Consider the following 19356-nt stretch of genomic DNA (forward strand, 5'->3'; position numbering starts at 1 on the left):
GGCTGCAGTATTCCCGAAGGATTCGTATTCTGTACGATTTGAATAATCTTTTTTTCTTCTTTTTCCTCCTCCGCTTTTTCTTTTCCATCCATAGCTCTCTTTGCGCATATCGAGATTAGGTTACTTTCGTTTCTAATAAATTTTCTAATAACGCATTGCTCTCAATAAAAAATTTTACATTCTCCGAAAAACTAATCGTTTAAAATCCCTAAGGAAAGGATACGAATTACTCGACGAATTCGTTAAGTTGCATATATAGAAATTTTCATTTCTAGTTGCGAGAGAGAAAAAAGGGGAGAGAGAAAGAGAGAGAGAGAGAAAATGAAAGAATTAGGATTGATAAAGTTCAAACATCTGTCGCAACTTTCACGAGAAATGGGATTTAATACTTTTCCAGAAATATTCGTTATTATGATGATGATGATTATTATTATTATTACTATAATATAATAAAAACGATATCCCCCGTGATAATGTTCGAAAATGTCGAAGATTATTACGAATTGGAGTTTCCGAAGTACGAATTCGTTGTGATGTGAGATCAGCCTAGCCGACCGTATTTCCAATCATTTTAACGAATTTAATTTTCGATCGTTATCATTGATCACAAGTGTCGATTAATTTTAGTATCAATTAATGGAAAATTGCTTTCGAAATGTGGAATAACAAATGTCAACTAACGAAATGAATTTGGTTATATATAGATGTAACCAATATATTTGATCAAATCAATCCTATTTCTTCTTCATTGTTATTTTGATAAAAATTTTCTCGGCGCTCTTATGATATATAAAATCGCATTTAGTAAAAAAAAAAATTCAGAACGTTTCCTAAAAAGTGTAAACAAAGTTATATTCACTTTCAAAAAGTCCTCGAATATTTTTACACGACACACTATGTATCTACATATATAGATATACATATATACATAAGATAATCGTGTTAGACTCTACAAACTTATTCAGCCACGTACACATAAGACCGTTTATAAGAATATATCGCTACACGTTCGATGTCTTTTGAGATATTCCTATTCTTTCTGAAACTCGCTTCCTTTTACATTCCGTCGAATACTCTTTTAGAGAGAGAGAGAGAGAGAGAGAGAGAGAGAGAGAGAGAAACGTGAAATCGACTTGATATCCCACATCGACTCTTGCCTTCTAATTTCATATCGAAAATTCGGTATTTTCGGTCAATGCACTTGCGTATTACGACAGACGGTGCATATACATACATATGCATGTTGGTACAAAGGTATATCCGAATACACATGCGCGTACGCCCGATGACAAGTGCATGATGTCACACGAATCAAAGAACTCCAAATTTTTAATAAACAAAAAAAGGAAAACCGAAAAAAAAAGAAAAAAAAACTCGAAAACAAACGAAAAGAGTAAAGAGGGAGAATAAACGAAAAAAAAAAAAGAAAACAAAAAAAAGGTCGGAACGTTATAACAATAAAAATGTTTTCCCTGTTACCGCTGGCGAAATCGTTTATACAGATTTCTATACTTTTTCCAGGCCATCCGAATAAAATTCCAGTAGAGAGAAAAACATGAAACGTATGTATGTATGTTGGTGGATACATAAAATTGGAATATGCCTGTTGTCGAAAGCGAGCCGACGCTTGAAATATGTCGAATTTAATAACATCTTTCCCGTGGTCTGGTATATATACTGCACATTCGGAAATTTTGACACGTGGAAATGTCGTCTCAATTGGAATGAACTTTCGTTTCGATATTTCTCAAATAATGAAAACGATAAACAAGGAACACGAGTGAAACTATTAAGGAAATCACAAGGTGAGGGGGGAGGAGGGAGGGGGATACGGTTTTGAAACTAGGTTTTAAAACTAGGTTTTAACTGAAACTCCTTTTTAATTAAGTACGCTGAGTTAGATCTCGCGAGGCATCCTATTGAATTAACCCCCCACTTGTTTCTCAACCGGACCGACCTGGACCTGGAACGTACGAACAGGAAAAAGCGCTAGGATAATGACTATGCATAAGGACGCGCAAAGGATTTCATATAAATGATAATGCTCCGGGTAGTTCCTTCCGCTTCGACCTCACTAGAAGATGGCTCAAAGGAATTACAAATTTCGGACGAAGCCAAAATTGGCCGCATGAAAAATACATTGGTGAATATATGAGAAGAGTTAAGGGAAATTTTCGCAATTGATCGATTTCGATATTTACTTATTCGTTGATACTGAACTATTAAAATCCATTTGAATAAATATCTAATAAGTAACAAAAAAGTATCATTTATTAATCTCTACGAGTATTAACGTTCATTGATAAACTATATCTTATCTATCTACGTTCATTTAAACCGACATAATGGAGAATACAATAAATCGAAAATTTAAATATCTTCACGAGAAATTTTCGAATTCACGTGTGTTTGGATAATCAAACGATAATAACCTATTAAGATAACAAAAGGATGATAGTTTCGCCAATTGCAATATACTATAAGCACGTCGAAAGTTTGACTAGGAAATTCGATTATTAAAGAGAATATCCAGGAGCATGCCCAAGAGCATCAGGTTCAGTCTCTCTTCCCCCTTAACCATACTCCTTCTGCCAACGTTTCTATCGTGTATACGTAAGGAAACTTTGTAATTTCGGAAATTTCTGTCGTTGAGTACGCCTGGAGAGTGTACCTGGCAGCGAGACACTTGGCATTAACGACTTAATTCGGCGCGTACGCCAAACTAGGCGGACGACTCTCGTGGGGTGATCATGCCGTGGTGCACTTAATGGAAACGAATCGTCCTTTCCTTGAGTTACAACACACGACTAGCTAGGTAGCTGGGTATCTCTATCTAGGTAACTAGCTAGCTAGCTAGCTTACTTCTCTTTGGTCGAATATAACGAGGTCAGATAAAACTACGTGTATGATACGTACAACTGAGTATCCAAGAAGAATATCATGGTACATATTCTTCAACCATTCTCTTTCTTCTATTCCTTTAACATCATGCATATTTACGTTCGTTCGGGATTGTTCATCCAAAAGAATATATTCCAACGACAAAAAGCATTCAATTTAAAAGAAAATCAAATGGTGAAATTTTTTTAAACTTCATGATTTATCATAGAGAATATCTTTTGAGATTTATCATTGAGATCGTTTAATCGTGTATGATTGAAGGAAAGAAATCAATAGATATAGAAATACCATAAACGTCATTATTTTCGGTTAATATTCCATAATGCCAGAGGTAGTTATAATTAAAAAGCTGTGCCACACCGTACGCGCCTTCCAACGTCGAAATTGCATGTAAAATTGGGCCGAATCCACGGCGTATCGGTATATACATATGCATATATATGTATAAACATATATATATATATACGCATATATATATATATATATATATGGGTATACACATAGCAAAGCTCTCTACACCGCATAACCTCAACGCCAGGCAGTGGTAGGTAATTTTACAGAGGACTCGTTGCGGGAATCGAAGTGAGAGCTGCTGCCGGAAAGAGGGATAGAGAGAAAGAGGGAGAAAGAGAAAGAGCGAGAGAGAAAGAGAAAGAGAGAAAGAGTGAGAGAGAGAGAGAGAGAGAAAGAGAGGAGAGAGAGAGAGAGTGGGTTGAGGGTGGATTTCACCGAATTCAGTGTACAGGTGTCAAGCACAGTGCTCTAGTTTTTTTTTGTTTCCTCCAAACACGCCGTTTTACCGCAGCTCGCGGTAAAGCTTTCGCGGAAAGTATAACAGCCGCTCAAAACCATTGTCCTTTCTACTTTGGGAATCATTAAGTATCAAAATCGATAAATGTTCAAGCGTATGCTGTATATGGGTTTTACTTTGATGGTAAAAATATATTTTAAATTCTCTACTTGTATATATATATATGTACAATATATACTTATACATGTATATATATATGTATATATATGTATATGTATATTTAGATACATATTTTATACGCTCGATTGAGCTTTTCTCGCGAACGTTGAAGCCATTAAAAAAGTATTAGCAAAAAAGAAGCATCAGTTGAATGAAGTTGTCAAAGGGCCAACATCGATAGCCTATTCATAGAGGCAAATGAAAAACGTAACGGCGTCCTTCGATAAAACGACATTTGAAGAAGATGCCTTGGTGTAAAGCAGATACTGCAAGTTGCAACTGCTGATGCCGTGTTGCTGTTGATGTTACTACTGCTATTACTCGATCGTTCCGACATTTATATCTGTTTTATCAGCCCCTTTTCTCGAGCCGTGAAAGCATCTTATAGATCGACATAGAGTTCAAACTACAAATGGCCTCTTATCGATAGTGGAGATCTACGCACAGTGGCTCACAAAAATGATCATACGATCTATGAAATTGAGTATCTTTTTTTAAGAGTGTCCCGTCTATTAAACGGATCAATATTAAAAGAAATATGTGAAAATTTCATTTTTTTATCTCTTTCTCTCTCTCTCTCTCTCTCTCTCAATATTTTTAGTGTTATTTTGATTTCAGAATTAATACGATCCACTTTTGTGAGTCTCTTTGATCAAATAAACAAACAAACAAACGAAAAAACAAAAAAAAAGAGAAGAAGGAAAAGAAAATAACAAATTCTCGCGCAAAAAGATATTTCTTTATTCTAGTACGATATTATAAAAGCTCGTTGAACGATTCGTCGACGAGTGTTCCAATATCACGGATGTACTTTTCTCACGCGAATCACGTATGCATATGCTAATGGGCCAAAAATATATGCTAATGAGCTAATGCGCTACGATATACCCCCGCGAGGTAATATAAACCGTTCTTAATGGTTTCGCGGATGGTACAAAGTTATGCCGAGTAGAGTTATACGCATTCTACGAGTTCCACGGCATACGGAACGAGTATGGTGGGTAGAAGAAGAAGGGTGAAGTAGCAAGAGGAGAAATTAGTATCCTTAAGGTATTGCAGAGACAATAAGAACCCGACGATTTTCAGAAAAGGAAGATCTCGTAAAGTAGTCGTTAAGAGAACCAAGTCGACTGTAAAATTTTCGTCTCCATACCCCTCTATATATATATACACACCCCTATATATATATATATATCTGTAAGAAATATGAAAAGAAAGAGAGAGAGAGAGAGAGAGAGAGAGAGAGAGAGAGAAGGAAGAAAATGCTGAAGAAGCTACGGAAATAACTAAAAACCTTTTCTAGCTTCTCTTTTGACCAACAAAACGAATAGAAAAATGGTTCACTCGAGATCGTTGCTCAAGGTAGCCTTCGAACCAATGATACATTACTGACATTCACTGTTCTACTCTATGCCGTCTTGACATCAATTATTCGTACGTGAGTGCGTGATTAAGGGGTACGTGAGTACGAAAGAGAGAATGTCGGTATAAATGCAAGCCCTTACTCGCGGCGTCTTGGCCCATTAAAATTGCATTCTCCAACGGAATCCCTCATGAATGTTATATTTCCAAGGTAGGTAGTAGTAGATAGTAGTAGTAAGTAATAGTAATAGTATTAGTAGTAGTAATAGTAGTAATACTAGTAATAGTAATAGTAGTAGTAGTAGTAGTAGTAGTAGTAGTAGTAATGGTGATAGTGATAGTAGAATAGTAGCAGTAGGCAACGACGTGTTCCACGAGATTCACGTCGATGTTGGATTAAAGGCACTTGTGACCGCAATGCGGAATATGATCCGGAATGCAGAATATAGAATAGAAATTCGATCGTTAGAAAGGGAGAGAGAGAATTGGGAGTGAGTGACTTAGTGAGTGAGTGAGTGCTCATTTAATCGACAAATTTTTCATTTCAAATCGGTACATCGAAAAGAAAAAAAGAAAGAAAGATAAGAAAGAAAACGATACGAAAGAAATCTTTAAAACTTCGATTGAGTAATTAATAATAATATCTTTAAGATCATAAATGAAACAACCATCCTCGGGCAATGTCACGTCAACGTTTGAAACACGTGAAAGCACGCGCGAGAACTACGATCAAAAGCTTTGCTCTAGCAGAACTATAGTTACGAGTTACGACGACAACGGCAACGCAATGACGTTTTAACTATGCTAACATCGACTCTATCACAAGGTGTGGAATTCTCTTTGATGGTCAGAAATAGGTATCGAGCAGGTTCCTCTGTGTTAACCGTACTGCTTTACACAGTAAATTGCTACATATACGCCACTTGTCGCGTGCGCAAGTGTGTTTCCTCCACCCCCATCCCTCTTCTCTCTCTCTCTCTCTCTCTCTCTCTCTCTCTCTCTCTCTCTCAATTTCCCCACCACCTGTCTCCACTACCGTTCATCACCCGCAAGAGCTCATGAACTCTGCATAAACTGACCGGTAACTACTCCCAGAGTAGTTTGAATTGTCTTCCCGGTGTATACAATGCTAGGGAGCGACCACTTAAGTGATGCTTGCCTACGATATTACAGGAGAGATAAGCACATTGACACGTGGCAACCACTCTCCTCACTGCTTTGTGTTTTCCGTGCCTACCGATACACGCTTTGCGTAAACAACCTTAGGAAACTATGGATAAATCGATAATCGATTGCATAGTTCATTTCTTTATTTATACCATATAATAGATTATAAGGTATTTGCAATTAAAATGATGAATTTATTGGTCATTTTTATAACACATAAGTCTTTCTTTCTTTCTGTGTTTTTTTTTTATTATTATTATATAATATAATATTTAACAATAATTGTAATTATTGAGATATGATTATTGTGAAAGAAATGACAAGATCGATCAACTATAATCAAGTTATTTATATTATATGTCTGAAAAATACTAAAGTTCAAACGATAACTTATTCTTTTTATTATAATAGTTAAGCTTTTCGTTATTATTTAATGTTTGATAATAATAACAATTATTGAAATATTATTATTATGATAGAAATGACATGATCGATCGACTAGTAGTCAAATTACAATTTGACTAGTGTACGTCTTAAAGTATTATTGTATACGTTTTGAGTGAAATAGGAAAGGAATAGACTGATAAAAGTAAAGTAAAAGAATTGGAAGATGTATCACGAAGCCAAAGGAACTCTAACGGAAAGAATAAAGGGCTCGCTCGGGCGATCATTACCGGCTTGGAGAAGGAACATCACCCGGAGGAATACTTTTATCGTTTATCGTCGTACTTGCTGCTAGAGGAGAGAAATAGATAAAGAAAGAAAGAAGGAGAGAAAGAGAGAAAGAAAGAGAGAGAGAGAGAGAGAGAGAGAGAGAAAAGCGGACGTATGAAATACAGGTGTAATAATTGTCTGTTGCTGGAGATTGGTTTTGGACATAGTAGCATCGGAGATACGATAGGAAGGGTCCAGTTGTTTCCTATTGTGTGGCTAATTACTTCAGGGATTCGGGGATTTTCTACTATAGCTTAACTAATCCACCAATGAAAGAAACCTAACTTGGATTCTAAACACTTTGTCTCGTAAAATAATATAGATATGTATTGTAACACGAGTAATACATAATGCAATTCGTAATAATTCATAAAGCAAATTCAAGTTAGATCTATCCGATCTGATCCTGTCAATTATTTTTTTGAAAAAAAATAGATAACAGTATTCTTTTTTTTTTACATTATTTAAAAAATAAAACCAACAGAAGTGATCTAATTGAAGACAGTGAAAATAAGTTGTTAATTCGGTAAATTGGTCAAATTTCTTTCTTGTTGAATTCGAACGAAAGAGAAAGAGAGAAAGAAAGAAAAAGAAAAAAAGAAAAAGAAGAAGAATAAGAAGAAGAAGAAAGAAAATGAAAATACAAAAAAGTTTTCTTACCTTTCCTTCGCTATTAATCGCAAACGTTAAAGCGCTCACTACGCGTTAACAGTTTAACGAGTAAACGCGACGACTCCGTTGAGAGAATTTCCGTGCGAATTTTAAAATACGCCGGCTGTTCACCGAGGCAGAAATTAAATCGGTAAAATTATTCAAAAACTCAATTATCAGCTTATTGTCGGTCTAACTGGCTCACTATAGCCCGGCTAAAGGCGTGAGAAGGGTGCAGATGTCGCGAGAGCTAACTCTCTCTCTCTCTCTCTCTCTCTCTCTCTCTCTCTCTCTCTCTCTCTCTCTCTCTCTCTCTCTCTTTCTCTTTCTCTCTTTCTTTCTTTCAGTTGAAAATAAAGGACTTTTTAGTAGCCGTGGGACAAACTAGAGAGATATATCAACGTGGCTCGAGGACGCGTTTTACAAGGCTACGCTTTAAGAGACGATCTTATTTTAGCTAGCATTTTCAAATCGTTATATGGCTACCATGTGTTTGTTCAGAAAATAGTAAGATAAGAGAAATGAGATAAAAGATATTTGGTATTTTTAACGGAATATATGTAAGTACGTTATATCGATATAAATATATATCCTTAATATCAATCTATTCGTGATTTGTAATTTTCAATTTTTGTCAAGGTCAAAGAATTTTGAAATATGTATTAAAAATCTATCATAAACATTTTCATTTGACGTAGATCCAATGGAAAAAAGAAGAGTATCACCTGACGTAACACCGTATCTACATTTTCTGGATCTTATCTCGTATAACCGATAGACAGGTCCGCATTTCATGAATAAAACACGGAAGTATACGTATGGGCTGACAAGTTGCTGGAAAGGGGTAGCCTTGCGGATGTAAACGAGACGTGTATCAGAGTTATACGGTGTATCGGACAAGCCGAGAAGGAAAAATTTTCAAGAGAATCCACTAACGTAATACTCATAATACGATCGATGTTCCTTGCGTTGTTACCTTTCTTTTTTTTTCCTTTTTTCTTTTCCTTGTCTTTTGTATATGTTACCTTTCTCTTATCATCGCGAATTTCCGCAATGATAGAAAAATCACGCGAATCGAGATTATGTGGAAATTCGTAAAAAGTTATCGTTTTCCCTCTCTTTTCATTGTGTATATTACGTACTCGTATATATATATATATGTGTTACTATATATATATGTATATGTGTATGTATGTACATATGTGTGTATGTAGATACTGAGTAAGTCGATGTGACCGCACAGCAACGTTTTCAGGGCAAAGTTTGTCGCCGCGAAGAGCTCGTTCGCAGAGTCATCGCGAGACTGGAAGAGAGGAGAACTCGAAACTAGAAAGCGGCTTTAGAATTTAATGCGTGAGAGGTTTCGGAGTACAGTGTTATCCGAACGTATCCCGTTGGGTTTTGCCATTCCTGTGGGAGGACAAGAGTAAAGGGAAAGAGAAAGAAAAAGAGTGAGTGTGCGCGTATGCACGTATGCGTGTGTAAGTGCGTATATATATGTGTATGTGTGTAGATATGTGAGAAAGAGAAAGAGAAAGAGAAAGAGAAAGAAAAAGCAAGAGAGAGAAAGAGAGAGAGAGAGAGAGAGAGAGAGAGAGAGAGAGAAAGAGAGAGAGAGAGATGGAAAAAAAGAGAAGGAAAAGAAGAAGAAGAAGAAGAGAGAAAGAACATAAAGAGAAGCAAGGAAAGAGAAGTAAGAGTGAGAGAGAAAGAGAAAGAAAGAGAAAGATAGAGAGAGAGAGAGAGAAGAAGGGAAAGAAGATAGGAGTGAGAGAAATACGAGAGGGACTCTCGAATAAGTATGCGGAGGACCAAAAGCCTTGGGTTTTCGCAACGACGGCGGTATGAATATTTAAACGGATGTAAATTGCGAATTAACTATTGATAAAAACAAACCAGAGGGTTCGCGCTAAGCCTTCCTCGTAAATCACACCCTTTACCGAGAGGTACGAGAGGATGAAGCGTTTCGAAAACATAGCACTTTTTTTTCTTTTTTTTTTTTCTTTTTTATTTCCTTTTTTTTTTGTTTTTTGCTTTGGAGAAAGTATGTAACGAGTTATCAAAAAAAAAAAAAGAAAAAGGAAAAAAAAGAATAAAAAAAAATAATAATATGTCATAGGATGTAGAATTTGGCGGAAATCATTTTTTCGAAGAGAAAGAGAGAGAAAGAGACAGAAAAAGAGATAAAATGGGTTTTATCATTTTTCAGAATTCTAACAATTAGAAAAATTGTTTTATAAATATCGTCGCGTTAATACCCCTTCATGATTCTAGACTTAGAATTTGAATCGAAAGGAAAAATGTATAGCCAATTGTCATTAGACAAGAAATATTTATAGATCCCTAGAACAAAATTGTATGGACGAAATAGGTATAAATAAAAAAAAAAAAAAGGGAGAGAGAGAAAAAAGAAATCATAAGAAAAAAGAAAAAGTGAGTACAAGCGAGTCTTTCTAAGATGATCTCTCTAACAAATTCGTAGTTTCCTCTTGGCAGCTCTAAATCGTGCCGATAAGGAGTTTCGTGTGATGGCCAAGACATCGTTCAGAAATAAACTGTCCCAAGGGTGTAACAGGATTAGGAAAGGCAGACGTATCACCATCGTGAGTTAATCCTTTGGTGTCGGCCTTTTCGAAGGAAAAGTGGTGGTCTTGGGTAACCATAAGTACACTCTTATACTCTAAGTTGGTGAACGAACACGTATGAACACATCCGTAAAGGGCGTAAAAGAACAAAATATAACACACTGTATATAGAAAAAGAAAGAGAGAGGGAGAGAGAGAGAGAGAGACAGAGAGAGAAAGAGAGAGAAAGGAAGAGTAAAAAGAGGAGGAAGATTATAGGCACGTATTGGCGCATCGGCCCCCTGGGCTCGGTTCACCCTTCGTTCGTTGCTTGGATAAGGGAAAGGAGAGAGAGTAGAACGAAGGAGAAGATGGGAGGTGTATGGAAGATATAAATGTAATCCAGAAGCCAGACGTGACGTACATAGTTGCTTAGTCGCGTTCGCTTTCCACTCGTCTCACCAGTCTGAGTATACAATATATACATACTTATATGTATATTATGTATACTATGTTTGCCTTTCTATATATTCATATATGATATCATTCTGTGTGTTTATATATATATATATATATATATATGTATATATAATAATATGTATATATGTATATATAACATATATATATATATATGTATATATAACATATATATATATATGTGTGTGTGTGTATATATACGTATATATATTTAAAAGCTTAATATATAGTTTGTTTTTAATATCCCATATAACTATATATTTAATTGTTCGTATTATTAATATAAATTGAATATATTATAATAGTGTTATTATTATGAATATTATAATATTATTCGAATAATAATGTCGCGATATTTAATTTCGTTTCCAAAATTAAAATTGTATAAATCATTTCTGTTCATTTCCGAATATAGATAATATTTACTATAATTTCTTAATTTATCTATTTTAGATTTACTCTTTATAATCTAACATATTCTTTATAATGAATTATCTTTTTCCCGATATTCGTTATTCCGCATTCGTAGAAATTTGTTATTTTTCTTTTTCTTTTTCTTCTTCCTCTCTCTCTCTCTCTCTCTCTCTCTCTCTCTCTCTCTCTCTCTCTCTCTCTCTCTCTCTCTCTCTCTCTCTCTCTCTCTTTCTTTCTCTATCTATCTATCTATCTATCTCTATCTTTTTCTTCGTTTCTGTCGCTTTTCTTTAAAATAAGCCGATAAACCGATCGGCAGTAGACGAATAACGTCAGAGAAGTCGAAATAAAACTCAGCGTTCCTCTCTCCTTCTTTCGCTCTCTCCGCACGAGCACCCTCGTTAAGCGCCTACGTGTTCGCGATCCTCAATCTCGAACGATCCTCGTGCACCAATGCTCGAATTATTTTTCGTCGCTCGATCGAGCATGGTACTTTTTCTACGCCTGCGGGCCCAGCCTTTAATCTCTTTGGACTCGTACAGTTGAAATCAATGGTAAAGGAAAATACAAATTTTTTCTATGGGTACCATCGAATATGATTGAACATCATATTGAATGTACAATATAAACACAAAATAATAAAAAAGAGATAAAAAGAGAGAGAAAAAGAGAGAGAAAAATAATGTCAAATTCCTATAAAAAGGGAAAAAAAGTATAATATGTGAAGTCGAACCGTAGGTATAGACATTGTTTATTCATCAATCGTTAATAATTCGTCGATTAGCTCGTGGATTTAATGTAAAAAGTATTGTTTCTCTCTCTCTCTCTCTCTCTCTCTCTCTCTCTCTCTCTCTCTCTCTCTCTCTCTCTCTCTCTCTCTCTCGCTACCAATAAAATCAAAAGAAAGGAAGATAATTTTCGAATCGATAATTTCCAATATTTCGTCCGTGGTATATTAAAAATAAATCACCAATCTTCAATATTTTTACCAATATAACTGCGTGGATTATTACTCATTACATACTTTATCGAAATATTTTTATTACACCGAAATATCTCAATAAATAAAAATGTTTTAGACAAAATTAAATAATAAATCGTTTTATAAGATAATCGTCGAAGATCAAATACTTTCTTTTCTTGTTTTTTTTATTATTTATTTATTTATTTGCATATAAACAATTTTTCATATCGCACGTACATCGAACGCCATCTGCCGATCAAAGTTTGGAATTAGCTTTAAAAGTATATCGCTAGTGATAGTTTAAGTTTCCTACATATAAACGGAACTCTCAACATATAATTATTCTTATAAATAACAAAAAAAAACAAAAAGTAACCAAAACAAAAATTAAACCGAAATGAAAAAGAAAGTAAAGAAAATGATATATCTATTATAAATATAAAATTAGTGTCATGAAACATAAAAATACAACAGCGTACATTATAGCATAAATCAATAAACAAGACATCGAAATTGTAACTACTAATTAGTAGGTTTCAAGACGGATTATGATGGAATGGATTGAAACACGTAAATCTTATTAACAAGTATATATCGAGTTTACATCATGATGAAGATAGCTAAAGCTTTAGAAAATACGGAGAATCATCAATGAAGACAATTAACAAGCGAGTTTAATTAACACGGTTTATAACTATCATAATTGCCTGATAAAAGTCGATATTATTTTAAAACTATTAAATGAAAAAAATAATCAAAAACGTAAGTATCAACTCTGTCTAAGTATTAACTTGTAACTTTTAATAACAGTACAAAAAAAAGATAAAATTAACGATATCAAAATATATTTAACAGAGAAGTTTAATTAACACGGCCTACTAACTATTGCAATTGTGTAATAAAATTCAATTTCTGTTTTCCTTTTTTTTTTCATTTTAGAACTATCAAATGAAAAAATAGTCAATGATGACGTACTATTAATTGTAAATAGGTTTTTAACTTGTAACTTGATAATAATGGTGAAAAAATTATTAAATTATTAAAGTCAAAGTAACTCACGATGTTCTCTGATATCGCATGTTCAATGAAGCATCTTCGTAATTAACACCTATCCGATCCGAAACGGTGGCTGAGCTAATCCAGCCGGATAACCGCTAACAAGTCTCGCGAGCGTGGAACATCCATGTCGATGGCAAATGACGCGGAATGGGAAGTACTAAAGCGAGGTAACGCGTGTAAAACGGGTACCGACAGACAGACAGACAGACAGACAGACAGACAGGCAGTCAGGCAGGCAGAAAGAGAAGGGGAAGGAGAGGGAGAGAGAGAGAGAGAGAGAGAGAGAAATTGAGAGATAAAGAGAAATTCATTTATGTCGAGTACAATCACGGTATGAAAACAATGGTTGAAAAGAACAATCATATGGAAAATATAGCAACAGTGACGAAATAATACTAAATAACTAATAAACTTTAAATGGTAAATCATGTGAAACAATCAAAACTGTTAGACAAATATGAATTATATCTATTACCCTGTTGTTGTTATTATTATTATTATTATTATTATTATTATTATTATTATTATTATTATTATTATTATTATTATTATTATTATGATTATTATTATTATTATTATGATTATTATTATTATTATGATTATTATTATTATTATTATTATGATTATTATTATTATTATTATTATTAATATTATTATTATTATTAATATTATTAATATTATTATTATTATTAATATTATTATTATTATTAATATTGTTGTAATTATTATTGTAATTATTTTTTATCCTCACGAAAAGAATGTGTGTGCTTATATAAAAGTCATATTTTAAAATGAAAAAAATTAAATATTACTCTACATTATTTATTCTAATTGAAATTATAAATAATTAGAGTCAATAAAAACTCAACAAAATGTTCAGACGTTCAGTTAAATAGAATTAAAGAAAAGAGAGACATAGGAAAATTAATTAAATCTAACAATATTTCATAAATCCTTCATAATATTTAGTAATAATCCTGTTTCTGATTATTTATTTCTCTGTAAACGGCCTAAAGAATTTTGTAAAAATCATATATTGTCCGATAACTCTCGGTGAGTTTATCTTAAATGAATCCAAACGATAAACGTATTGTCCATCGTCGAAAGAATCACGTACCTCAACGAGACTGGAAAATCCGCTTTTCAAACGATAAAAAGAGCCTTCTCGTTTGCTCACGCGAAAACGAACGATTTCCACGGTGCTATCGAATATTTCAAAACGAACAGAACGAATCACCAAATTCGTGAATATATATGTACATATATATATATATATCGAGTTACTCTCTTTTCTCTCTCTCTCTCTCTCTCTCTCTCTCTCTCTCTCTCTCTCTCTCTCTCTTTCTTTTTCTCCCTTTATTGAAAAAGTCGAAACTTCGTGGTTTCCAATGGTTATTAAAACAGAGATGATTAAATCGTGCCGTTCGCCATCTCGTTAGAGACACGTCTCGTTCCTCTACATATATTTCCTTTATATATCACCCGCGGATATTTTGCGTGGTAGACCGCACGTATCGTTGCCTTCACGTTCGATGAAATTAATTAAGAGCCTCATAATCGTGCCACCGATGTCATAATACACGCAACAATATGAAAGGTGCTATGCTATTTGCCAGAACTTTCAATCTTTATTTTTCTTCAATTATATATTATTATGATTATTATAATTATAATTATAATTATTATTATTATTATTATTATTATTATTATTATTATTATTATTTTATCATCGAGAAGCAGGTACAATAAGTTAAATCATTTTCTTTTACTTTTTCTTTTTCTCTCTTTTTTTTTTAATGAATTAATTAAATCCTCCAAAATTATTAATATCTATCTTATTCAGTATATAAAAAAAAAAAGAAATAAAAATTATTATATATAAAAAAAGTATCTACGTAAGATTAATTTTATTAGTCATTATTGCTGGATACGTTCACATTTATCATTCAATTATGAAATGAATTAATTAAAAACCTCATAATCGCTTCACCGACGCAACCAATATGGAATATGGAGAGTGCTATGTCGTTCAATATAATTTTTCAATTCTTTATTCTACCTATTCTCTTTTTTCCCGTCACATGTTATTATTATTATTATTATTATTATTATTATTATTATTATTATTATTATTATTATTATTATTATTATTATTATTATTATTATTATTATTATTATTATTATTATTATTATTATTAGTATTATTATTATTACTATTATTATTATTATACTATTATTTTTTATCCGCAAAAAAAAAGAGAAAAACAAACGGATACAATAAATCAAAGCCATGTTTTTTTTCTTCTTTCAATACCAACCGACTGAAGCTTCTCTAATTTTATTTATATCTCGTTCATTGTTCAAAAAAAAAAAAAAAAAAGAAGAAAAGAGAAAGAGAAATAGATCAGTTTATTTAAAAAGATATGTACTTCCGATCAATTTTATGAGTAACTATAGTTCGATGCGTTCACATTTACCGTTCAATTATGGAATTAACAACGCGAACAGGCGGCCCTTTCGGTCAACGGCGTAATAAATGTTCGCCGTGGCAACGATAACGGGGGCAAATGAATGCAACGGATACCGGTATTTATGCGATCCAGATATCAGTGGAACAATAACGGTTTCGCGCGGTATCGTTGGCGCGAGCGAGCGAACAAGCGCGCGCGCGCACGCCCGCGGCCGACCGACCAAGTACGCGCGCGAGCGCGTAATTATTTTGGGATTAATGGGCAAAGGTGCACTCGAACGTTCCTGTATATATATATATATACGTATATATACATATATATGTGTATGTATGTATGAACATACGTACGTACATATATGTGTATGTATTATATTATGTATGTAAATGTATGTGAAGTGTTACGTCGAAGCGAGCCAGAAAAAATGGAGGCACGAGCGAACATTGCAAATTCAACGGCTAATTGTCGATCGTGGTATCCTGCGAAGCTGAGAACAATTAGTCCTCGAAACGTTCATTTTCGATAACCCCGAGAAAATTTGAGTTGACATTATATAGATTTTGATTTGACAAATGTCTTGGTTATTATAATATCGCGAAAGATTTTTTTTCGATTGAAATTATAAAAATATTCATAAAAAATATATATAAAGATGATCGAATTAATTACATATTAAGTTTCGTTTATTTGAGTCGATTAATGTAAAAAGAATAAAGAGTGATAAGAAGTTCGACCGTTTGTGATTACAGCGTGCAGCCTAAAAGCTGGCAACCAGCGATACAGGATTATAACGCTACGGAAACTCACAAATTTTATAATATAATTAATAATCGTTTTACAATAATAAATGACATCGTTGAATTCGTTTCGACGAGTGTCATCGAATAGCAAGAGAACAAAAATCTATACATAGTTCCATTAAAAAAGATAAAAAAAAAAAAATGAATTTGACTTTGAAATTTGGTCCATCACTCTACTTGCAAAAAAAAACAAAAAATTTGCACCACATAACGTACTACGTTATATCAAACGAATCTGTACAAAGATTCTTTTTTGTAGATTCCATCCTTCGCGAGATATTTCAAATTTTTCGACAGATAAACAAAACATCTTGTATATTAATTCCTATATACAAATATATTCAGTATAATTACACATATTTAATATAATTATATATTGAATATAATATATTTTATATACATATATATAAAATATAAATAATATATAAGATATATATATATATATTTTTTGTTTTAAGTGTAGGTTATCTCATTTTTTGCTATTTATATAACAAGTACATATATATATATATACTTGTTATATAAATATTTAATTATATCCTATTACGTATATATAAATAAAATTTTCATCCGACTCGAATCCTTTTTAAAACACGACGTCAAAATAAGAAACAACGAGAAAGAAAGATAAGAGAGATTCTGAAGGATGACTGAAAAACCGAATTGTGAAACTCATTCAGAATATAAGAGTTTCGATGACGCCTCGGAAAATTTACTGGCCACGAAAGGCAACAGCGATATACAACGGAGAAAGGGATTAAGATGCGAAACGGTTTCTCGCGAGCGAAGAAAAGCCATAAATAAAGGATATCCGACTTTATCCATCCCAACCCCTCTCTCTCTCTCTCTCTCTCTCTCTCTCTCTATCTATCTATCTCTATCTCTCTTTCTCTCTTATATGCTTTTTGGAAAGATAAAATAAGACACCTTAAGACCGATTTCAAAAATGTGCACTCTCCCATTTACCTGAGAAGCTTGAAAATGCTGGTAATGAGCATCTCACAATCTCTTTTTTTTCTCTCTCTCTCTTCTTTTTTTTCTTTCCTCTTTTTATATTCTTTTCTTTTTTTTTTTCTTTTTCTTTTTCTTAGAACCCACTATATCTTTGGAATAATATAAAGTAGTCTTGTTAAGAGAAAAAGGAAGAAAGAGAGAGAAAGAGAGAGAGAGAGAGAGAGAGAGAGAGAGAGAGGGAGAGAGAGAGAAATAGAAAGAAAGAGGAATGAGAGAAAAGAGATACGTTCCAGTAAGAATATTTGTGTGGGAACCAGAGAGATGGCTTGGCTTAGGAGCCACCTTCCCCTGTTCTCCATCCTTCGTCCTCTTTTCTCAGTTGGAAAGGACTCGACAAATATCATAAAATGTAAATTCCTAGGATTCCGGTTTGATCCCGAGGAGAACCTCTCAATTTACCAATACTGAAGTTGTTCCTCTCTCCTTTTACCATTCGTTCTTCTGACACGTTTAACTTTATATATACATATATATATATATATGAACGACAGGAAAATTTCTTTAACTTGATATTAAATAGTTTCGTAAATTCACGTATGATTTTACATCGAGATACACACACATACACACACACGCATGCATATATATATATATATATATATATATATACTTTATATAAGATATATAAATACGTTTTCATCTATGTAATCAAGAAAAACTGTTCTCATCGTCCGAGGACACCACCAGACAACGTGTTATGGCATCTCTTCTTCACACAGAAACATGCAACATATGTTATATATTATATTATGAGAGAGAGAGAAAGAGAGAGAGAGAGTGGGAGAGAGACATACATACAGGCACATATATGTGTATATATATATATATATTGTATATACATACACACATATATATAAACACACATATACACGTTGAATGTTCCGAGTTAAGCCGTATAAGATAGATGGTCCAGCCGTTAGCCCTCTCTCACCCATAACATTTCACTCGCGTTTATGATATATGACGTCGCCTTTAAAAAGTGGCAGATGTGTTTTCGCTCCTCGTACGAAACCGAAATGGACAACGACGGTGACGATAAAGAAAAAGAAAACGAAAAAGAAAAAGGAAAAAGGAAGAAAACGAAAAAGATGAAGAAGGTGAGATTGAGCGAAAGTATCTGAATGCTGTCATCGCGTAACCATTGTCTTGATATTCCCAATAGAACACGCTCGGAAAAAAAAATGTTTCTTTACCCTATCCCACATATATATACGGTAAAAGAAACATTCATTAAAATTTGTATTGTAAGAAAATTAAATAAGAACAAAAAAAAGAAAAAAAAAGAAAAAGCAAAAGAAAAATATAGATTGACTTGAGATAAACTCGTTTACTCGTGAATATATTTATTCGAAATGTTTTTGTGATATACCTATGCAGCAGAGGTTGAATTGTAAATAAAGTTTTAAATATAAGCGAAACGTGCTTTAAAAGATACATTGTATTTGTTTGATTTTCAAGCTTCAAAAATACATTGTCCAGGGACTTGTAGAAAAGTATGTATGTATGTACGCACATACGTACTTAGATATATCCTACACAAATGTACATATTCGTATTTGTAAGTTGTAATGATAAATAAAATGGTAAGAAAAAAGTAAAAAATTCTTGTGTAACTCACTTAAGACGATCATCCGTGTTCTCTCAACAAACCGGCACAGTCAAAGTTTTGTCCGCCTCTTGCTTTTCTTGTCCAACCAACTATATTATATTATTTTCGCTACATCGATATACATATGTATATTCGTATTTATATAACCAAGGAAAACGTTTTATTTTCTATGTATATACGTGTATGTGTGTGTGTATATATATATATACTTTATTATCACAC

The 19356-nt window shown here is 33.2% G+C and overlaps 1 long non-coding RNA gene across 2 annotated transcripts in view; it reads right to left on the reverse strand.

Annotated features, from left to right (window-relative positions):
• The window catches only part of LOC124428183, a 72287-nt gene that overhangs the window by 52233 nt on the left and 698 nt on the right, over positions 1 to 19356 (reverse strand). Inside the window, exon 2 of one of the 2 annotated variants that reach the window (XR_006943103.1) lies at positions 19144 to 19223. This is a non-coding gene — a long non-coding RNA (uncharacterized LOC124428183). Of the gene's footprint in view, positions 1 to 19143; positions 19243 to 19356 lie in introns of both variants that reach the window. The other variant, XR_006943102.1, reaches the window with a different exon arrangement.

Source organism: Vespa crabro, chromosome 11 (assembly GCF_910589235.1).
Source record: "Vespa crabro chromosome 11, iyVesCrab1.2, whole genome shotgun sequence".
NCBI classification, from domain to species: Eukaryota; Metazoa; Arthropoda; class Insecta; order Hymenoptera; family Vespidae; genus Vespa; species Vespa crabro.